A 20032-nucleotide genomic window follows, 5' to 3' on the forward strand; every position below is an offset into this window, starting at 1 on the left:
AAGAGTAATAATAAAAGGTCTACCAGTTGTCACTGCTGCCTTTTGGAGCCATTTCTAAGGAACATATTATTCTCTGCTACCTGCCTCATGGTCAAATACAATTAAAATTTGCTCTTTTCCTGCCTGAAACATATAAGGTCTTCAAGCATGCATTTTCCAAATCTATAGATAACTGGAAGCTTTATTTCCCACAGTATTTAACTGACCATCTTATTTTCTGGTACATTATCACTGATTTTCATAAGAGTTCTGTTTGAGGACCTGCAGGTTAACTGTTTAAATATAGTAAGAATGACCTGAGTTTTAGTGAAATACAAGACATAGAAAATTAAATCTGTAAGCAATTTTTAAACTTACAGAAAATGCATGTCAGCAAAAAGCTTTTTAACAGAATTAGTTATTAGAAAGTATGGATAACAGCTTAGAACCAGTAACAACAGTGTGTTTATTGGTACTTCTTTTTGTAGAGTTGAAATGCTGCTTTCACTTGTGTCCTAATCTTACATTGTGGTTTGTATTTGCATATGCTAAAAGATGCTGAGCATAATGTGTCCTTCACAATGCTCTTTGCAGTGATCTTTTGGTTCCCAGTCACGATCTTTAAGTATTGCAGCAGCGATCATGACTTGACATAGAGGTGCTCTGTTCAGAAAACTATCCCGAAAACAAGTCATTCCAAAGATTGTGCTGAATTAAGTTGATTTTCTTAGTAACTCTGCCACCTGCAGCACTGAAGAACAAATGTCTTCATGATGGACAGGTCAAACATGGTTTTTCATAAGGTGCCCACAGCTGTTCTTTCTTTTCCTAGTGAATTAACCACTTCATTGCTGTTCATTCATGCATGTGTCATTGTAGTTTTAAGGAGAATGTGAAAGGAAAATGTAGCTTGAAGGACTAGTCTTACTGAATCAGCCTCATTATCCTGAACATACTGATATGTCTTTTAGTCCTAAAGAAACTATTTGTGCCTTTCACTACACATATATGCAAGAACACATAACATAACTTAGGAGAAAAAAAAAATTGAGTTTTGAATAATCAGGATTGGCAAAATCATGAAGAAAAGGTAACAATGTGAGTTTTTTTGTAACTAAGCCATATGGCCTATAAGAGTGAATAAACAAAGAAAGTTAAAGAAAATGTTAAGTGATGAAAATGAGACAGAGTACAAACATTTTTTACCCCAGTTTCAAGTGAACAAAACTAAGAACACATATTAAAGTTATGAGGTAATCTAAAACTAAATATAATTTTGCACAGCAGAAAATGTAACTCAGTAGGTATTAGCACTCTGTGGGTAATGAAATAGAGTCCTCTGTATCACTTGGACCAGATGCTGGTTGGATATTCATCTATAATTCAAGTTCCCCATAGCCATACTAATACACGAAATTATCTGTTACATTACAGAATGTTTGAACATCCACTAAGGCTAGTTGTAGACTTCCAGATAATATGGCAAAAAAAAAAAAAAAAAAAATCCTTAAGCAATGGAAAAGGACGAATTTAGTGTTCCAAGTGCATCCAGCTGTTCCTTTGCTCTGTCCTGAAGATCTTATGTTAATTCTAGGATGCTTGTCATAAATAGTAGAGTCAGAGCAAGTGCTTACAACCTTTTGATTAATTATTTCTAGTCTTTAAAATTCAGCCTATTTTACATGTTCCCTTTCAAATTTCCTTTCAAAGTATATTGGAAAACTTGTTAAGGTTTTGGGAGGTTCAGTTTTCAAAATTTATTATCCATTTTTAATTACTGAAATTTTTCCCTTTACCGGCGATTCCAAGAAACAGTTAATATTTTACAAGATCATAAACACTGTAAGGAACAAAAGTAATGATCATTCAGAGATTATTCTGTATTTCATGTATAATAGAGGACATAAAATCTCTCTTATGACAAAATATTTGGTTGCAAAATTTTGCTTAGTTTCTTCAAAAGTAAATCATCCACTAGGCTTCTAAAGTGAAAGAAATATGCTTGGGGAGTCTTCATTTCTCACTTTACTGTTTACAAGAGAGCTCAAGAAGTTCTCAATAATAGGATTTTTTCCCTGCAAGTTTTCCTACTGTGCCAAATGGAAGTTTCCATGGAATTTGTATGAAACGCCTCAATTAAGGATGACAAAAAAAGAAATATATCCACTTATCTAACCTAGTCAAGTACATGTGGAATAATATTAATCTCTTCCTCTTGAACTAGGCTTCCTGGATTCACTGCAGTTGTCCTGAAGCCCCAGTCTTTAATGAATCTTTCCAAAGGCCTGCTGGTCATTCCTCATCTTCTCTACATCACCTACATGCCAGCAGTAAGGGGTCATGAGTCCAGCTGCTGACAAAAGCCTGATAAAAACTGACTGAACTTGTCATTTTCAGATTCTACAGCCAGGCTCCTGTCCACAGGTACTGGGTCCTACATGAGAATGGGAATCACTACAAAACTAGCAGAGAGTTCAGTGAGAGCAGTACCAGACCCAAATTACAGAGTAAACTAAAATCAAACAACCCCAAGTAATATTTCTGGTATTCTCAAGAACAGTACAGGAAAAAAAAAGTTTCCTGTGGTATTAGCTGAATCATCAGGGTGTTCCTTCAATACCCAAACTGATGGATTTACATAGTAAATCATGTGTATTTTCTCTGACTGCACTTTTTGCTTAGAGAGAAAGACCTTTTCAGGTAATTCACAATTTTTGCATTTACATTTAACACTGAATTTTTTGCAGTATACCTCAAGGAATAAATGAGTTTAGGCTGTAATTAAGATGTTTCTTTAGTCATCTTTAGCATTGCCCACAGTGAATCTGAAGAAACAGCAAGCCTGTTAAACAAGATAAAATACAGTAACTTTGACTTTTTCTGACATGCATGTTACCAATTTTCATAATCTCATATAAATAAACCCAGAAATCTGTGCCAAGGCTTGTGGACTCTCTAAAAGAAATGTAAAGCCTTCCAGCAGGAGTAAGCAAGCATGGAAAGCTAATTAATGTTTATTGCTGTCTTTGTTGACAATTGCCAAGTAAGATATAAAGAAGTTATTCCAGGTAACTCATTCGTGAAGAGATCATGGCCTGTTGTGTTTCCATTTAGCCATGCTGAGTACCTTTGTCTGCATCTAGAAAAAGACCATGCAACTGAAGAAAGCAACTTCTTGCACAGGCTCTATTTTAGCAACAACACAAGAACAGATATTTCAGATTGATAGACATAGTGATAGAAGGAGCAGATTTAACTATCTTGCATGTTACATTTCCTGAGAACAAGATAAATCATTGTTTTACCCCTTTTTATGAACACTAGCATAAAAAGTTGAGTCGTTTTTGACAAATGTTGGGCCACACTCACCTTTTTTAAAAACATTTTTTGATTAATTTCAGAGGATTTTATCTACAGTTCTGAAAAATTTTATGGACTCAGAAAAATCACATTTATTACAGCATACTGAAGTAGCTTCTCTGATGCAGATTTGTTTATGTTGACTAATTCTGGGTTACTCCACAAGAGGATATGAGACCTCCCCACCTCAGGACTGACCATAAGGAAGGTATTGAAACACAACCCACCTTTATTTATCCATACAAAAGTTCTACTAAAAATTATCATTGGCAAAAATATACTAGCTGACTTAAAACCCCATTGCTTGGGGGTGGATTCCAAGTTCATTCTTAGATTCATCAGCTCTGAGTAATCACTGAGAATTTTTAACATTCCTCATTGCCCAACACAGTAAGAATAGTTAGTTTAGTTCATGTTTGCCCTTACTGATATCACTTGTGTTCCAGGGTAAGTAATTTGGTAAACAATTTGACCCCTTTAAAGAGTCTAATGAAATTAGACTGTATAGTCTAATGGAGAGTTAAAACTGAATGTCTCTATAGGATGAACTTTTTTGCATGGAATAAACATTTACAATATTTTTTCCACTTACATTCACAAATGGGGACCTTCTGTGAAGAGATAAAACTTTCAATAGATTAGGGGTAAAATGACTTCTAGATTGATTTATTTTCCAACTAACAACTGGAAGCCACACTCAATTGTAATAGAATATAAATATATTCAATGAAAGGCAATATTGTTGTTATCATTATAATATTATAATATAATAATAATAATAATAATAATAGTTTTATTATTAGTGCTGTCAATTTTCCAACATATCTAAATAGCATTAACTTTCATTCATTCATTCATTCATTCATTCATTCATTCATTCATTCACTCGTTTTGAAGGGTGAAGCTACTTAGCAACTTTTCAGGTTGGGCTGAAACATATTTTAATTTGTTCAAACTATAAATAGATTGATTACCCTGAAAATGTTCCACTATTCTGTCTTTTTTATTTTATTTTATTTTTAATCAGGCCATAAACTCATAAAATTTAAAGGCGTGTTTCCTAAAATTTCCAGATGTCTGCGTACCTGTCTGTCCTGGATGTTGTATTCCCTGAGGGATATTTGTGGGTTTGGCTCTTCCATTTCTGTACTTCTCAGCACTTGGCAGACAGTGTTGCTGTGGTTCTGCTTTGTTTTGCAATTGGACAGAGTGGCTGCAGCAAGTCTTGTAACCAATATGTTGAAAGGTTAACAAAATACACACAGTTCGCTCTTGTCTTTCTTGAAGCTCCTGTGAATTGAGGTTTCTTTAATTTGTAACAGTCTTTGGGAGAAAGTGCCTTATTTTAAAAGACATCTGTCAAAACAGCATTTTGGAGCTCCATGAAGTTCTGAGTTTAAAGCCGGGGAATCTCCTCAGATAGGATGAACCTTTCAAGTTGCCTCTTTCCACGGCTGATTAGGAAGTGACACAAGTTGAGATATTAAAGGTTTATATCTTGGGAAAGCTCCTGTGGGCACAGCAAGACCACAAAGAGGTATTTTCTCTATCCTTGCCCTTTATCTCCTGCTTTTCAAACAAAATGAAGGTCTTGGTCAGCTGTTGCCTAAAAAATTAGCAAGATCTGCTCTTGGCTGGGTGAAAATGTGAACTTCTCCATTACTTCTGCTGTGTATGAGAGTCATTGTCTGACAGATCAGACAAAGTTTCTGTTTTAAGGAAAATATAATCATATTTTGTGCTAATGTGAGCATATGAAATAACTTTTATAACTATTTTTGTTCTTTCTGGTAAACCCTGCTTGTCCTTCTACAGTTTTCCTTCCCAAGGAGCCAATACCATAAAAGCTCTTAAAGGGCAGAGAAGCACAAGAAACTTCATCACACAGTTTCCCTCCTTGTCATTTCCCAAGGAGATTAACTTTCTTAAAAGAGAATTTCTGTTTAGATCAGTTTTGGGTAAAATGAATGCATAATTCTGTCTGCAGTTTAGCCTGTGTGAAAATTCAGATGACCAACATTTAACAGGACTCCCAGCAGGTAACATTACCAAAACCCCAAGCCACTGACTAATATTAAATTCTGTACTAGACTGATTTTTATATTACCAACAGGCCAGAATTTGATCAGCCATTCAGCCACTCTGATATTGGTTTTTTATTCAATAATGGTTAACTTAAATACATTCAATGTGTTTTTTCAACCTTGTGCTTATCTGATGATTTCATAATGAAAATAGATATGCTGTACATTCGATACAAAATGTGTAACAAACCACAGTTCTCTCTTTCCAGAAATTAAAAAAAAAAATCTGCTTCTAATTAATGTCAGTACTTTTGATGGATTTGGCACTGCTACCTTATGTTGATCCTGGCAACATTTAGTCACAAAAAAATGGGTTTATAAACTGTAATCAATTAAATCCTAACTTTTTCTTGTACTATTTATTTACACTATGGTAGTGTCTAGAAAATCTAATCAAGACCAGATTTGTATTAAAAGATAATTATAAGCAGACTTCTATTAAAGAGAGATTTATATGAAATATTTCAATTAAATGATTCCGTGTCCTGAGTCAATACTTAAATGCAGGAATGAAAGGAATAAAAGGAAGTAAATTTGGAAAGTGAAGTCACACATGAATGCCCGTGGCCAAGAAAAGAAAGTTCTCTGTCTGACTTTTTGATGTAGTGTTTTATCAACAGGGCTATGGCCTTAAATCAGTAGGGTATCAGTTATAGTTATGTACAACCTACAATCAGAACCACATTTTCCCTAATTTCATCACTGTGGATATCATATCCTATAAAGCCTGGCCAGGATGGAGTTTTACTGGTGAGGTGCAGCACATTTGTTCTGCACAGGGTGCTCAGACACCCACTGCCCTGCACAGGGCACCTACACAGGGCACACACACAGGGCACACACACAGGAGGCCTCATCTCTGTCCTTCCTGTAAGTAACAGGAGAAATGAGGTAAAACCCCTCAGCCAGGTAAGGGGCTCATCCTGAAACTTGGCATCACTGTTATTGATGACCAAGTTTTTAATGACCAGGAATTGGGATTTTTTTGTTGCATTATTTACTTACACACATATAGAACTCCGAGGTTCATAAAGTGGCCTGGCTTCATGCTGCATAGAAATAAAAGGCATCTTAATATCACCACTTTCATTAACTGTACTTGCCCAGTAAATATTTTCTCATTTTGATCTGCTTTATGCTTACTAATTTGCTGCACAAATAGAGACTTGGTACTTGAATAAACGAAATAACAACAACAATAACAATAGCAGCATTAACAAAGCCAAAGATAGATGGTACCTTTCATGCTTGATTTACTGTAAATTTACCTTGGAGACCCAAATCAGAAACCCTTCAGATTTTCATTTGAAGAGATCTGGATACACAAAATGTTCTAGTATACAAAGGAGAAAAAAATAGGATTAGAAGCATTTATGCACACACAATTTTCTCTTAGAAATTCACAATGAAATATTGATTACTATCATGTGTATTAGGAATGTAAAACAATATTAAAGTATTTTTAGTTAACAAAAATATTGAGTAAAAATGTTAAAAAATTATTTCTCAGAAGTTTTTTTGACATTTTTATATTTACTATGTTTAAAGAACTTATTCTTAGGATGCATAAATGCAGTTGCGCAGACAGTTGCAGCAAGGTGTAAATCAGAGCTTGAGTTCCATACAAGAGTCTCCACATTCCCACATGCAACTTTGAGGAATATGGAAGCAGATCCACATCTTCACAAAACTGTGCCTAAGTCAGCAAACCTAACTAACAAGTTACTGAGTGCCTGGCCACACACACAAGCACCCTTATTTCTGACTGGGTCGTGCCTGTTAGGGCCATGAAAACTTTGTTTCTGTTACAACAGCACACTCAGGGGTGCTTTACCATTTGATATTCCAGTCAGTAGGAGAAGTATTCTTCATCAGCTATTTCAGATCACTTTTTATTTCTCAGGTGATGGATATTGAGCAAATAAAAGAGTGGTTAATGCTGTAAGACATTCAGAGCCTGTGTACAGAGGAGGGAAGCAATGTATCACAATTAACAGCCCATACTGAGCCTTTCACTGCTCCCCAGACCCTGGAAGATTGTGCTTCATGGCTTTGCTGTCCCTAAAGAAAGGGCTGGTATACATCACATCAACTGGATTGAGCTTCTGTCGTGTCTTATATGGTTCTGTGTCAAGCAGGAAATGTTGAAAAATAGCCCAAATTACTGTCCTAAAGTACTTGTAGTTTGCATTAGCTGTATAAACAGATGTGTTGCTCTTGGTGTTCCTTTTATTTTTGTCACATTTTTTTTACACAAACTGATACTTAACTGGAATTCATGCTGGGCATCCATTAATATCTTTCCATATAATCCCAAACTGTAACAGATGTTATTAATCTTCAAAAAGGATTAGAGAAGTTTTCTTACCATAGACAAAAATATTACACTAGTCAGGGCAACAATCCTATTAAGAACCATACAGCCATGACAAACTGAGGGCAATAGATGCAGTTATTGATTTATTATGCGTGCATATATATATAAAATAAATGCTATGAAGATGACCTACATGTTTTACAGAAAAGTATTTCATGGTGGTTTTACCATTCTCCTGATGAGAAATAATGTTCTAACATCTGCTGGGCAACCAGAGAATTTTGTCATCTGTTCACTATAGTATTTGTCACAGTGTGTAGTTATAAGGAATAGGTGGAAGAAATCACATCCCTTGACTTTAGGAGCTTGACCTCAGCAATTCAGTTCCCTACAATCTGTGAAGAAAGAGGATATTTGCAAGGGGCTATTCAGAATACCTGAACTAGGGAGCAATTGGGATTCCCACTTCAATTTTTTGAATCACCTCTGAGCATAACTGGTGTGTCGTCAGCACCTTTTGAGCTGCCAGTGCAAAGCACTATGAACTGCATCTCACCCAGACCCAATGCAGGGACGTTCTCTGTTAACTGTGTGGGGAACCCAAAAGTGTTCAGCCTTGGCAGTGCAAACACCCCTCTTCATCTGCTGCGCTGTTTCAGTGGGGCTGAAGGGAACTATCTGAGAAGGAATCGTTTTAATCTCATGTGTGTGGTTTATAGATGCTAAACAACACTCTTACAGTTTAAGAAACTGTCAGTTGGTCTGATTTCTTTCCTGGCTATATCTGTAACCTTTATTATTCTGATTTCTCTGATTTGTCATTCGTGTCCTTTGTAGAATTATTATCTATGTAATGGAAACACAAGGAGGTGTTTTGGATTCATAAACCCATTTTGCTAAGGCAACTACTTAACATGAGAATCATTGCACGTCTTTGAACGAATGCTAAAACTCTGCAGTTCTACCAAAAGAATGCAGTAAAAGTTTATCTGGTCACCTACACATACAAATGTTGTTACAAAGATATTAATTTTTGCATTTGTCCATAACAAAAACAATATATTTCTAGGCAAAGAATAAATGAAGAATTTTAATGAATAAGTTTAAAAATTCACATTTAAATATCATTTTAAGAGTGACTCTGTGTAAATCCAAGTAGTACCATCAAGCTATATGTTAAAAGTATATATCCAATCAAAATGAATACTTCTTTATTCTGACTATTAAAGTACCAGCAAAATCTTCACAATCTTCAGTATCTTCTAAACGAATTCTTGAAAATAAAACAAATTCTGTGCTTTAACAAAATGTCAACAAATTTGGTATGAATGTTAAATTACTCATAACTCCATACACATTTTCTAAACGGCATTTCAGAAAGCAAGAGAGAGAGCTGCTGAAGGTGTTGAGGTTACAGAACAAGTGAGGTAACTAAACTCTGTAATAAAAGTGCTCAGTTTGAAAATAAATATTTGACTTCTGTTAAATGCAATGAGAATTGATGCAAACCTAGCATGTCCAATATGCACAGTACTGTAGTGTTTCAAGGACATTAACCAGGTCAAAAAGGCTATAAAATATTCAGTATTAAGACACATGGCATTACTGTAGGAAAAATGGTTTATCTATTTTAGGACTTGGAATCAGCTGTACAAGAATTTTCCCCCCTCTAAGCCAGTAAACCAGCACCATCTAACACCAAATGTAATTACTTACAAATTGCCTGTTACAAGTTAATTAAACTTCCTTGGGTCTCTGCTGCTTAAGCAACATGTAGATTCTTTTATGCACTTGCCAATTAGTGCATGGGGATTCTGCTTTCTAATTGGATGAAAAAGTAATAAACTGAGCAGTGTGCTGTTGATATCCAGAATGACTTTGTTAAAAAAATAGTGGAGACAGGTTTAATGCTTCAAATATTTATCTCAATTGAAATTGATTAAAACAATTTGAGGTTCCATTAGATACAGATACAATCCTTTTGTTAACAAAGTCCATCTGGTCTCAGAAAGAAAATTAAGATTCACTAATTGAAATTTGGAAGCTTTTCTCCAAACATGCATAATTCATACTGACAGAAAACAGAAGCTGCAATTCACCACAAACTGTCAAGTAGATGAATGTTTCATTTAGATGGAATTTAAGATTTCACCCAGCAAGAATCTACAAATGCTTATATTAAGTCACAGCCTGAGAAAAGAAAATCTGTTCTCTTTTTACTGGCTCAGTATTAAAATCTCTTTTTCACTGTGAAGCCATTTTAACCTTTAGTGGCAGCACATTTGACCTTTCTCATTGCCAGCCCTGGAAGGACATTTCTAGATCATGAGCATTATTCAGCTGTGCAATCTTGCAACTTCAGTAGCAAGCAACTCTGCTTTTTTAACTGGTCATATATTTACAGAATTCTGCTTCTGTGTCAGGATGCAATTATATTTTATAAGATTTTAATTATTATTTAATTATTTCTCTCATTGGTTATTTTTCTTTCCTCCTGCCCTGTGCTTTGTCCCTCAAAAAGCAGGGTCAGATCATTTATCCAGGCTATAACGTGGTGCCACGCAGTTTCACTGAAGGAGCTGAGCAGACTGCAGTGAAGGCTGAGAACAAGGAGCTGCAGAGAGAGGCCAGGAGATTTCAGATCATTGTGGCCAACACTCATGGACAATGGCAACAGTGACATTGCACAAATCCTCTCTTTTTCACTCTGGGACAGACACTGTTTACCTTCTTTTCCATTTACATTTATTTCTCTTTTCTGAGCTGCTACTTTGCTGTCTCGAAGTGTTTGAAACACTAATGAAAAAATGACTTTTTTACCAGAGTGTGGGAAGTATCTTGTACCCACCATTTTGTTCAACTCAAACCACATTTAGCTTTTGATGGATATTGGCCTCATAAATATCCACAAAAAAAAAGAAAGTTTGGCTTTCATAGAAGACTCTGGTATTTGTATCCCCTGTATCCCTGGCTTTATTGGTGTTGTGTTTTGTTACCCATACACAATTGACTCCTCATGAAAAAATAAATATACCTGAAACATAGTGGTTATCAAATAGTGATGGGGAGAGAAAACTGGTGAAGGGTATGCTATAATTGGAATTTATCCTTCTGCTTTGCAGTATGCTCTGGATGAATTTTATATCAATAGAGAGCTTTGCTGAGCCAAGATAAATAATCACTCAAGTCAATGTACTCAGGCAACAAAAATCAAAGGCACAGCATTCTGAAGGAATCACAGGTGTTTTCTGTTCTTAGCAGACCACATGCTCACATACAGTAAAGGCAGCAGAAATGAGGTTTGGTTTGATGATAATTCGAATATGAAAAAGAAATTATTAGGAAGTCAAGTACAAATAAGTGATGTGACACTTCAGTGAAGTCATAAAATAGAGTGGAAAACAATCCTCATTTTGTTTACACAGCTATAGTGAGGCTCAAACACTCTAAAGGAAAAATATAATGACACTACAGGTTCTGAAGAGCAAGATATCAGCCAGCAGAGATGGGGAAGGTGCCTGACCTAGTTCAGGTATCTGTTGCAGCAGCCCAGCTGCATCCACAAGGAATTCCATAGTGGCTAATTTAGCCTGTCCTCAGGTACCTTGTCCTGTCTAGAAAAACTTACTGAATACATCCAGGATGTCAGCTGAATCTTCTTTTTGTTTTCCTCCCCTCTGCTGCACTCAGAGGATGGATCTTTTCAGAAACAATAAAACTAAATCAGTAACAGTAACACATACACACACACAAGAAGTTTACCTTATTTATTAAATATTTGGGATTATTAATAATTTTTGACTAAAAAAGGTAGAATTAATTTTCAATAAATATCCTATTCAATGAGTAGCACTTCACTCAGTACTGGGGTGCATTCATAGAGCCCTGCAGCAAAAGCTGGAAGATTGTTCAAAGCAAACCTTCCTCTACAAATGCAAAGGCTTTTCTTCTATCTCAGCTTGCAATTTTCTCTAAGTGTTAGAATCCTCTATTAAATATATACAAGACCAAATTCAGAAATATATAATCTGAGATATATTTTAAATTTCTTTCCTGTGACTATTTAAACACTGTAGCTGGTAGATAGAAAAAGAACATATTTGGTACAATCCACAGATCAGAGGAACAGAGCCTGTGTTAATGTGAACCCCCACATTTCCAAAGGAGAGAAAAGAGTTACTAACTCAAAACAGTTTTTATGCTTAATTTTATGTGACATACAAGACCAAGTAGAATAAGACTTCATCCTATGATGCAAGACTTTGGGATTTAAATTGGGAAAATATTGTCTCTATCTATCAATTTAACTTGAGATTATTTTAAAATTTTTGCATTTTTCGGCTATATTTCTGCATTAGTGAAAAGATGGTCGGCATGACCTAAAAGCCAGTTACACTCTTCTACTTCTCTGAATAGAAGGATGTTTCCAAGGGAACCACTTGCAGTCCTGTCATCTGGGCTGTAGCCATTTAGCCACTGCTACCTTGAATACATTTGAATATATTTTCTCACTCCTTGCAAATTCTCTGAAAGGTTTTTTTCCTTTGTGCCCTCAGACTCCCTCACTACCCGCCCACCCTGCTGCTCTTTTTTCAACAATTTCTTGCTAATATGAACTCTCTAACAAAAAGCAAATATAGGCTTTTTCCACCACAAGCGTGTTTTAATTGCCACAGTCCTGTCAGGCTATGGAAAGCCATAGCTGTATTCCTACTGCAGCCTTAATGAAGTGACAAATGGCTGAGAGTTAAACTGACATCATGATTAACACCAAGTGGTATTATTAATGGAATACACAAATCCAGTTTTCCCACCTCAATGCATAACTGTAGGACTGAGGTTAATCACCAATTTTTCTCATTTATTTCTTCATGCACTGGCCTATTTCTAATTAATAGCTGGAACTTTAGCCCTTACACTTTGCAGTAAAATGAAAATAAACCAAATATTCAAGAATTAAACAGCTAAAACAGGTTTACTGAACAGACACATTCCACTTGAGGTACTAATTCATATTTTTCATTAAATATACTGTGATATTTTATTAAATATACTTGTCACATTCCACTTGAGGTGCTCACTCCAACTCTTCATTAAATATACTTCCCCCAGAAGTTGCAGAAACCTGGTAGATGGCCAGGAGGAATGTTTTAGGATGGAGCAGTCTTTCCCAAAATAAGTCTTCCTTCTGCAACTTACACCAGCAGCTGTCAATAGGGACAGATTTCATTTAGTAAGCTACAGCCTAAGCATCAGTCCCAAGTACCTGTAGAAGAATAGTCAGATTATTCAGCACACATAACACCAGTGCTGAGTATGCTTAAAGCACAGTCTGAACCTTCAGAGCCAATTAAATTTGCCCGTTCAATTCAGAGCTTTGTATCTGACCACATTTGACCATGAAGGAGTGACAGCATTTCACTAAACCCAAGGAATAATCAATGTTCAAGGTGTGACTCAGAGTTCTGCTGGATCAGAACTGCCATCAGTGCTCCTGCAGAGGCTGTGTTCCTACACAGGGTTCTTACAGGCTTGCCATGTTTTCCTGCATCCATCCATCCATCCATCCATCCATCCATCCATCCATCCATCCATCCATCCCACAGCTGGCAAGGTCTCAAGGCATTTCTCAGGAATAACATCAGTTATTTCCACACCAGTTCCAAGAAATAAGCCAAGGCTGACCTAGAACAGAGGCCAGGCAGAGTTAAAGAATAAAGTAGATATTAATTAAAAGGCCTCAATGGATGCACCTTGGGAAGCACAAGAGCCCAGCCAGGGCTACACCCAAGATGAACCAAAATGGTCACAAAATGGACGACTTGTCACCGGGTCTCATGCTTTTATAAGTTTTGGTCCATTAGAGCATTGGAGCTAATTGTCCAATTACAGCTTCAGATTATGAAGTCCCATCCTTCTTGTTTTTCTCTCCTCAGTCCATATTGTTTGTGCTCTTGGGCCTGAGATTTGGATCATTTCTCCTTGGTCCTCATCTAGAGAAGGAATTATTTTGTCTACCTACTCTGTGAAGAGAGCTTACTGTCCCTTTATATGAAGCTAAGAACCACACACTAAAGCAGTTCAGAATCTGAAAAATATAAAAGCTAAAACCTGAGGCATCATATGCTTCTCAATTCCCTCAGAAATCATTCCTTAATGTCAATGGAACATATGACAGGATAAATTTTTCCATGGCCTCATCTTCAAGAATTGATAAAGTTCAAGTGTTTTTTCTTGGTAACCAGAAAATAAAATCTTGCATGGAATAAGGTAAAACAGAATGAATTGCCTTTAATAAAATCTTACTTCAGTATTTTCCCTGAGAACTATTCAAAGCTGACCAGATTAAACCAATTTAGCAAAGGTAATAGGAAAAACCTCAGTTATAAAAAATGGTATGGCTAATCATCACTTGTCTTATCTTAAAATTATATCTCAAGCTTCCTAAAACCAGTTTCAAATGATACTACTATTTGTTAATTTATATTTGGGATAATAATTGCAATAGAGTGAATAGTTTGTAAATAATTTATTGGATGGAAGAATAACTAAAGCACTTAGGAAACTTAGCAATTTGAGTCCCTTAGCAGCTCAAATTGAGTTAGACCTACTTGGCTGAATCTGTTCACAGCTTAAGGAGATCCCCTCTCCCTTCAGTGATACCACTTTCAAAAATCATGTTTAGATTCCAGCTAAGGCTTATTACCTTGTTTTCCCATTCAATTTCTTCAGTCTTTGTTTACTTGTGGAACATTTTTGTCAGTATTTGCCTTATTATATTAAAATGACTTGATTATATTTCAGCTTATTGACGTAAATAGTTTGTGAATTGCTAACAGAATCTGTGATACAGTACAGGATAGAAAACAGATTTTATAAAAAAATTAAACACTTGAAAGAGTTATTAAGAACAAAACAAATTTGAAGAAATGCTCAATAGTTTAGTTTGGTTTGGTTTTGGGATTTTTTTTTTGGATAGTTACCCTGAAGAAAAATAATTGAGGTGAAAGTGAAACATTTATGAATTTTTTTCATAATTCTCTTGCTGTGAACTGGAACCCTGTCTTACTGTGACTCTGTCTCTACCTTAAATATGAAATATACAAATATCTGTATGCTACCCTCAGTGAAGCTAAATTCCAGGTCAGATCATACTGAATATTGTATACTGTACTTCATACACTGAGGAATCTGTGGAAACAGTTGTGAACATTTCATTTAGGAGTTGTGGTTATACAAGACACCTAAATTCTTTAAGGCGTTGTGACTTTTGTTTCGGATTTCTAAAACTGAAATATGAAGTTAGCACTGTGGATCATGTTATGTAGAGTAGAAAGCTGTCCTGGTTCAGCACCTGATGGGTCTGAGCCTCACAAAGCAAAAGAAGTTTCAGGCTGCTTTCCAGCTTGCAAGATCAGGTCTTGCAGAAGGCACTGTATAAATGGATTATTAACCCTAAATAGTTACCTATATTAATACCTGTTCCCACTCTTTTGTCAGGGATCAGGCTGTCAACAGATTAAGTCTTAATACTTAGCAGGGGACCTGTGAGTCAGTTATCAAGTGTTTTAGTATTTACAAAGCTGTGGTGAACTGACATACAGCAACCAGAGCCCCAAGGTGTGGCCAGCCCCAAGCATTCATTGCTTTGGTTTAAGATGAGAAAAATTAGAAAAATAGAATTATTGCAAGGGTATCGGACACAGATGACTGCAATGCTGCTGTTTGTACTAAGATTCTGAAAGTGTTAGGATAAAAGAAAGAACAGCATTCCCTGTGCTGGTGTGAGTGACATCCATTGGAATCTGTGAAATTATTTAAGTCTAGGTCAGGATGTGCAAGAGTGCCAATCTAACAGAGCCACATATTGCTGCTAATTGAGGTCCTCGAGTTTTGAATGCTGTTAGTCTCAGCAAATAAAAAACAGGAGCAGAAAAAGTTCTCTCCTGGACTAGGTCAAGTTATATGGCATTGTCCTTGTAAGTAATAATACTGATATGCAAATATATATAAAGATCTTCCACAAGACGTTTGGTTATCTTCAGTCTAATCTCTGATAAGCTGTGAAAAATCATCACCAAATATAGTATAATGTTAGTTCAAATACTTTCCAAAATCTTCTGATGTAGTCAGTTTGAGCCCTCGTTTTCCTCCTTTAAATATGGTCATTTCAACAATGTTAGACAAACTGGCCTCATCAAAGGAATATGAAAATCATAAATAATTTCTTTCTATGTAACAACAAAGAAAAGTTGGTAAATGAAAAAGTCATCACTTATTTGTTAGTGGGACAAGTTCTTCCTGGATTCCAGACTATATCATTAAGTCAGATTAAAAAAGCAAAAATGACAAAAGAAACCAAAGGCAATGTACATGTTTACTCTCAGAAAATCTTAGCTTTATTCTGCTTCTGAGAAAGTGCATGCGTCTTATTTCCCAGTTAAAATCCAGAAGAATCAACTCTTCCCTTTTCAGCTGCTTATTTTGCTTTCTTGCATTTCTAAATAAGAATGAGTCTTCACATAGGGAAGTTGAGAAAGTCCGAAGCCCTGATGCAATTCCCTCAAAGTTTTATTGTTGAAATGTAGCTGGGTGTGTTACAAGACCGAACATTCATGGAGATTATACAGCATTTTTGCCTGGACTGAGAATATCACATATATCTGTAATATTTCTTTCTTCAGCTTGACTCAAGTAGAGAAGTACAAGACTATTTCTCTAATGTGGACAATTTCAATCAGCCTAATGAAAGGATGAGGCTTAACTATGTTCCAGTTTCAGATTCTGCTTTGAAGTGGTGTATGAAATGGTCTTGGGTTTTCCTGCCTTGCAAACCTAAGCAGAGATGACTGGTGTCTTATTCCTCTGGAATTGTGCGAGACCTGCTCATCTCCAAGTGTATTACATTTATTATTTTGCTGAACACAGCAGTCCCAAAGACATTTTCCTGCCTATCTGAGCACAGCTTTCTGAAGGTGTTGAATAGCTGGCACTGTGCTGCTACCTCTGTACGTTCTGGCAGTGATCCTGCTTGAAGGGCCCAAATTGGAGGCTGAGCAGCATGGATTTGCCTTATTGAAATAATGACATGTGTTCTCACTTTAAAACAAAATTAAACATGTTCATTTTACCCAACAAGAGAAGCATCTGTGTTCAGTAAAGACACATAGATTTTTTTGTCATAGGCACTGCAGTGCTGTGAAACATTTATTCAGCTGCCATTGCTCCACCATCGCCTCATAAAATTCCTCTATTTAGTTGCTGACCAGTAACCACAGTAACAATTAAGCATGTTCCTTTCAGCTGGATAATTAAATGCCAAAAAAACTCACCACTCAATATGTAATTCACTCAACATCTTGTTGTTTGAAGGGACCAGTGTTCACAGATAGGATGGATTGAATTCCTAACAACATCTGGCATGAGCAATGGACTTGGCTGTCTCAGTAATAGCATTACATTCATGGTAGGAATGACAGCTAAATGTAGAGAGATGGATGGGCCTTTTCTCTGAAGTGGCAGATTCGTGGTTGCAGCCTAATGAATCAGTGTGTTGTAACCCCTGGCCATGTACATACTGGCCTGTTGGTAGTGACAAGCTGCATCAGGAGCTCCAGAGCAAATTGTACTTGTCAGATCTAATGGAGAAGGATGCTGGCTTACAAGGTACTGGGAAAGCTGAGTATAGTTTCCATTCCAATAATCTGGATCAAAACACTTCCTGATCGCCTTGGTCAATTTATTCTGTCACTTAATTAAACAAAAAGCATTACAAATCTCCTCAGTAAAAGCAAAGGACAAAAGGAGACTCTTTAACCTTGGGGAAAAAAAATCTAGATGTTAGGTCCCAAGTAAAGTTTCTTTTTCCATAGGATCTGAGTTTGTAGAAAGATTTAGAACAGCTATGCAGTTTTTTGTTCCTGGATGTCCTAATTTTAAAAGTGTTTTCTACTTGAACCACTGCTTTCAACAGCATCCTTCAATCAGACACACAAAACACTTACTTAAACACAACAATTCTTTGAACATCTAAATGGATTAGATGATGCTCCAACTCCTGAGGAAACAATTTTGCAATTAATAGATGAATAATAGTATGTCCTGGTTCTCTATATGCTTCTGATAAACTGAGGGGAGGTGAAGGGAACACAGATAAAAAAACAACAAAAGAGAAGTGAGGGTTTAATACTTTTGTTTTAATTATGTTCTACTTAGCAATTAAATGTAAGTGATTGCTGGACTTGGTTTTTTTTCAGGCCTCCAAGGGCACAGAAGAGAAATAATAGATGTTTTGAATGTACACTATTGACACTTATCAATATGATCCTTTCCACCTCTTCTAAAATTGCACTGCATTAATTAGTTGAAGTCCAGGAGGAATGATGCCTGAGTGTGCTAGGCTCAACAGACTTGTCCCTTGAGAAATTAATTCAGTATATATGTGTCCATCATTAGCATTTTCCTGCCTCACTGGTATATATTGTGCTGCACTGTAAAATACCTAAAGCAGAAGCTACTGTGCTGCTGACCATAATATATTCTGCAAAGCTCCAAAGAGTGCATTTTAACCAGTCTTCTGTTTGCACATTTTTTTGTATGTGTCTGCTATTAATGTGTGGTGGTTCAGCTCTACCCATTTGATTCTCTGCCTATGAACACTTAAAAATATGTTGATTTGGTTCATGAGCAATCATTTTGTGATTGCATTTGTTTATTTATTTAGGAAATGCACATAAGCTCTTGAGGGTTACAGAAGCTGTTTTCAAAAGAAATCTTAAACAAGATAAATTAGCTAACAACTGTATTTTTCTCACAAAATGTATTTTCAAAAGATGCAGACTTGTGTTTTAGGTTTCACAGTGATGTATCCTGTAGAAGACAATCCTGCAACAGCCTTTAATTTATAAATTGTTAAATTGTGAGTAAATGTGTTTGTCCATAGGGAAATGTTTTTCTTACTTACAAGATAACATTGTACATTGCAACTCTCAGGAAAATGGCAGAGATATTAATTTCGCACGTGCACACAGATTTGTATCAATTACTCTTGTTTTACTACTGTTTGTTGGATTGTTCTGTGTGGTTATTTATTTCAACAATATTAAATCATCCAAAGAATGGGGATTCTTCTGTTTTGACAATCTGTTCTGAGCCATACAGTAGTACAATTTGAAACTTTTAACTCTTTTACAAAATGGATTGTGAGACACCTGTGCAGGGTCTTCTTAGAGAGACTTGTCTTCTCACAGTGCCTGAAACAAGAAGTCTGTTAATTGCTAAGAAAAAACAGAAGTAAATTAGAAATATTAATCAATAATCTATCTAATAATGGAAAACACAAATAAACACCAAATTTGAGGTCATGACAGCTGGCCTAAGAATGGATTTTTCATGTATTGAAGAGGAAAAACCAAATTGCTTTAGGGAAAATGTATCTTTTTTGAAGAAACCATCTTATCAGATAAAAGTGGTTTATTGTGAAAATATTTTTTACATAAAACATATTTCTGAAGGATAAAGCTGTTTCCAAGTAAAAACAGAAACTGTCTTTTTAGTTGGTCCAAAGATTTTTTATTTCTTCTCTCTTTTGTTGAACTGATGAAAATGTTTTGTCAAAATACAAAATCATTTGACAAAAGACTTTTCCCTATAAAAGCCTCTGGCAAATATATCCTGTGTATTTCCACCTATTACAGGTGTAATGATGAGTGAACTCATTTGGCTGTCATTGATTTCTGATGGGAGCTGAAGGAAGCAGAGGCAGCCTGGCAGGGTCCATGAGATTGCAAAGGTCCCACTGATTTTATAATGAGCATTACCACAGCGGAGCTTTTCTTACCCTTTTTTTGACACTTTACAGAGTTGATGCTTTTACACTCTCCCCAGGTCTGGATAGGTGTTTGAACAGCTTTTTGTCAAGGGCACCCTCAAAATGGAGTTAAACTGCTGTAGGATTTCCTTCTCAATGTGGCTGGTCAGGAGACAGACTGAAAACATGCTTAAAATGTACTTTATAAACATGCTTTCGGATCTATCTCTTCTCACAGATTTTTGTGAGGAGGAGAAGGATGGAGGTGAGACACTGACCCAAGAAATTAAGTAATTTGAGCTGTTCTTACTGGAAGGACCAGTGGAAGTTCAGGATTATTGGCAGGTCCAGCCTGCAACTTTCAAAGTTGCCTGCAGAGTTAATTTGCTAAACTCTATATTTTCATAAATGGTCTTTAGAACCATCATCAAGGCTCCTTGTTTTAGAAATTTGATGCTCAGTAATTAGAGGCAAGATGTGGAA

Source organism: Zonotrichia leucophrys, chromosome 2, assembly GCF_028769735.1.
Source record: "Zonotrichia leucophrys gambelii isolate GWCS_2022_RI chromosome 2, RI_Zleu_2.0, whole genome shotgun sequence".
In the NCBI taxonomy this organism is placed as follows: Eukaryota; Metazoa; Chordata; class Aves; order Passeriformes; family Passerellidae; genus Zonotrichia; species Zonotrichia leucophrys.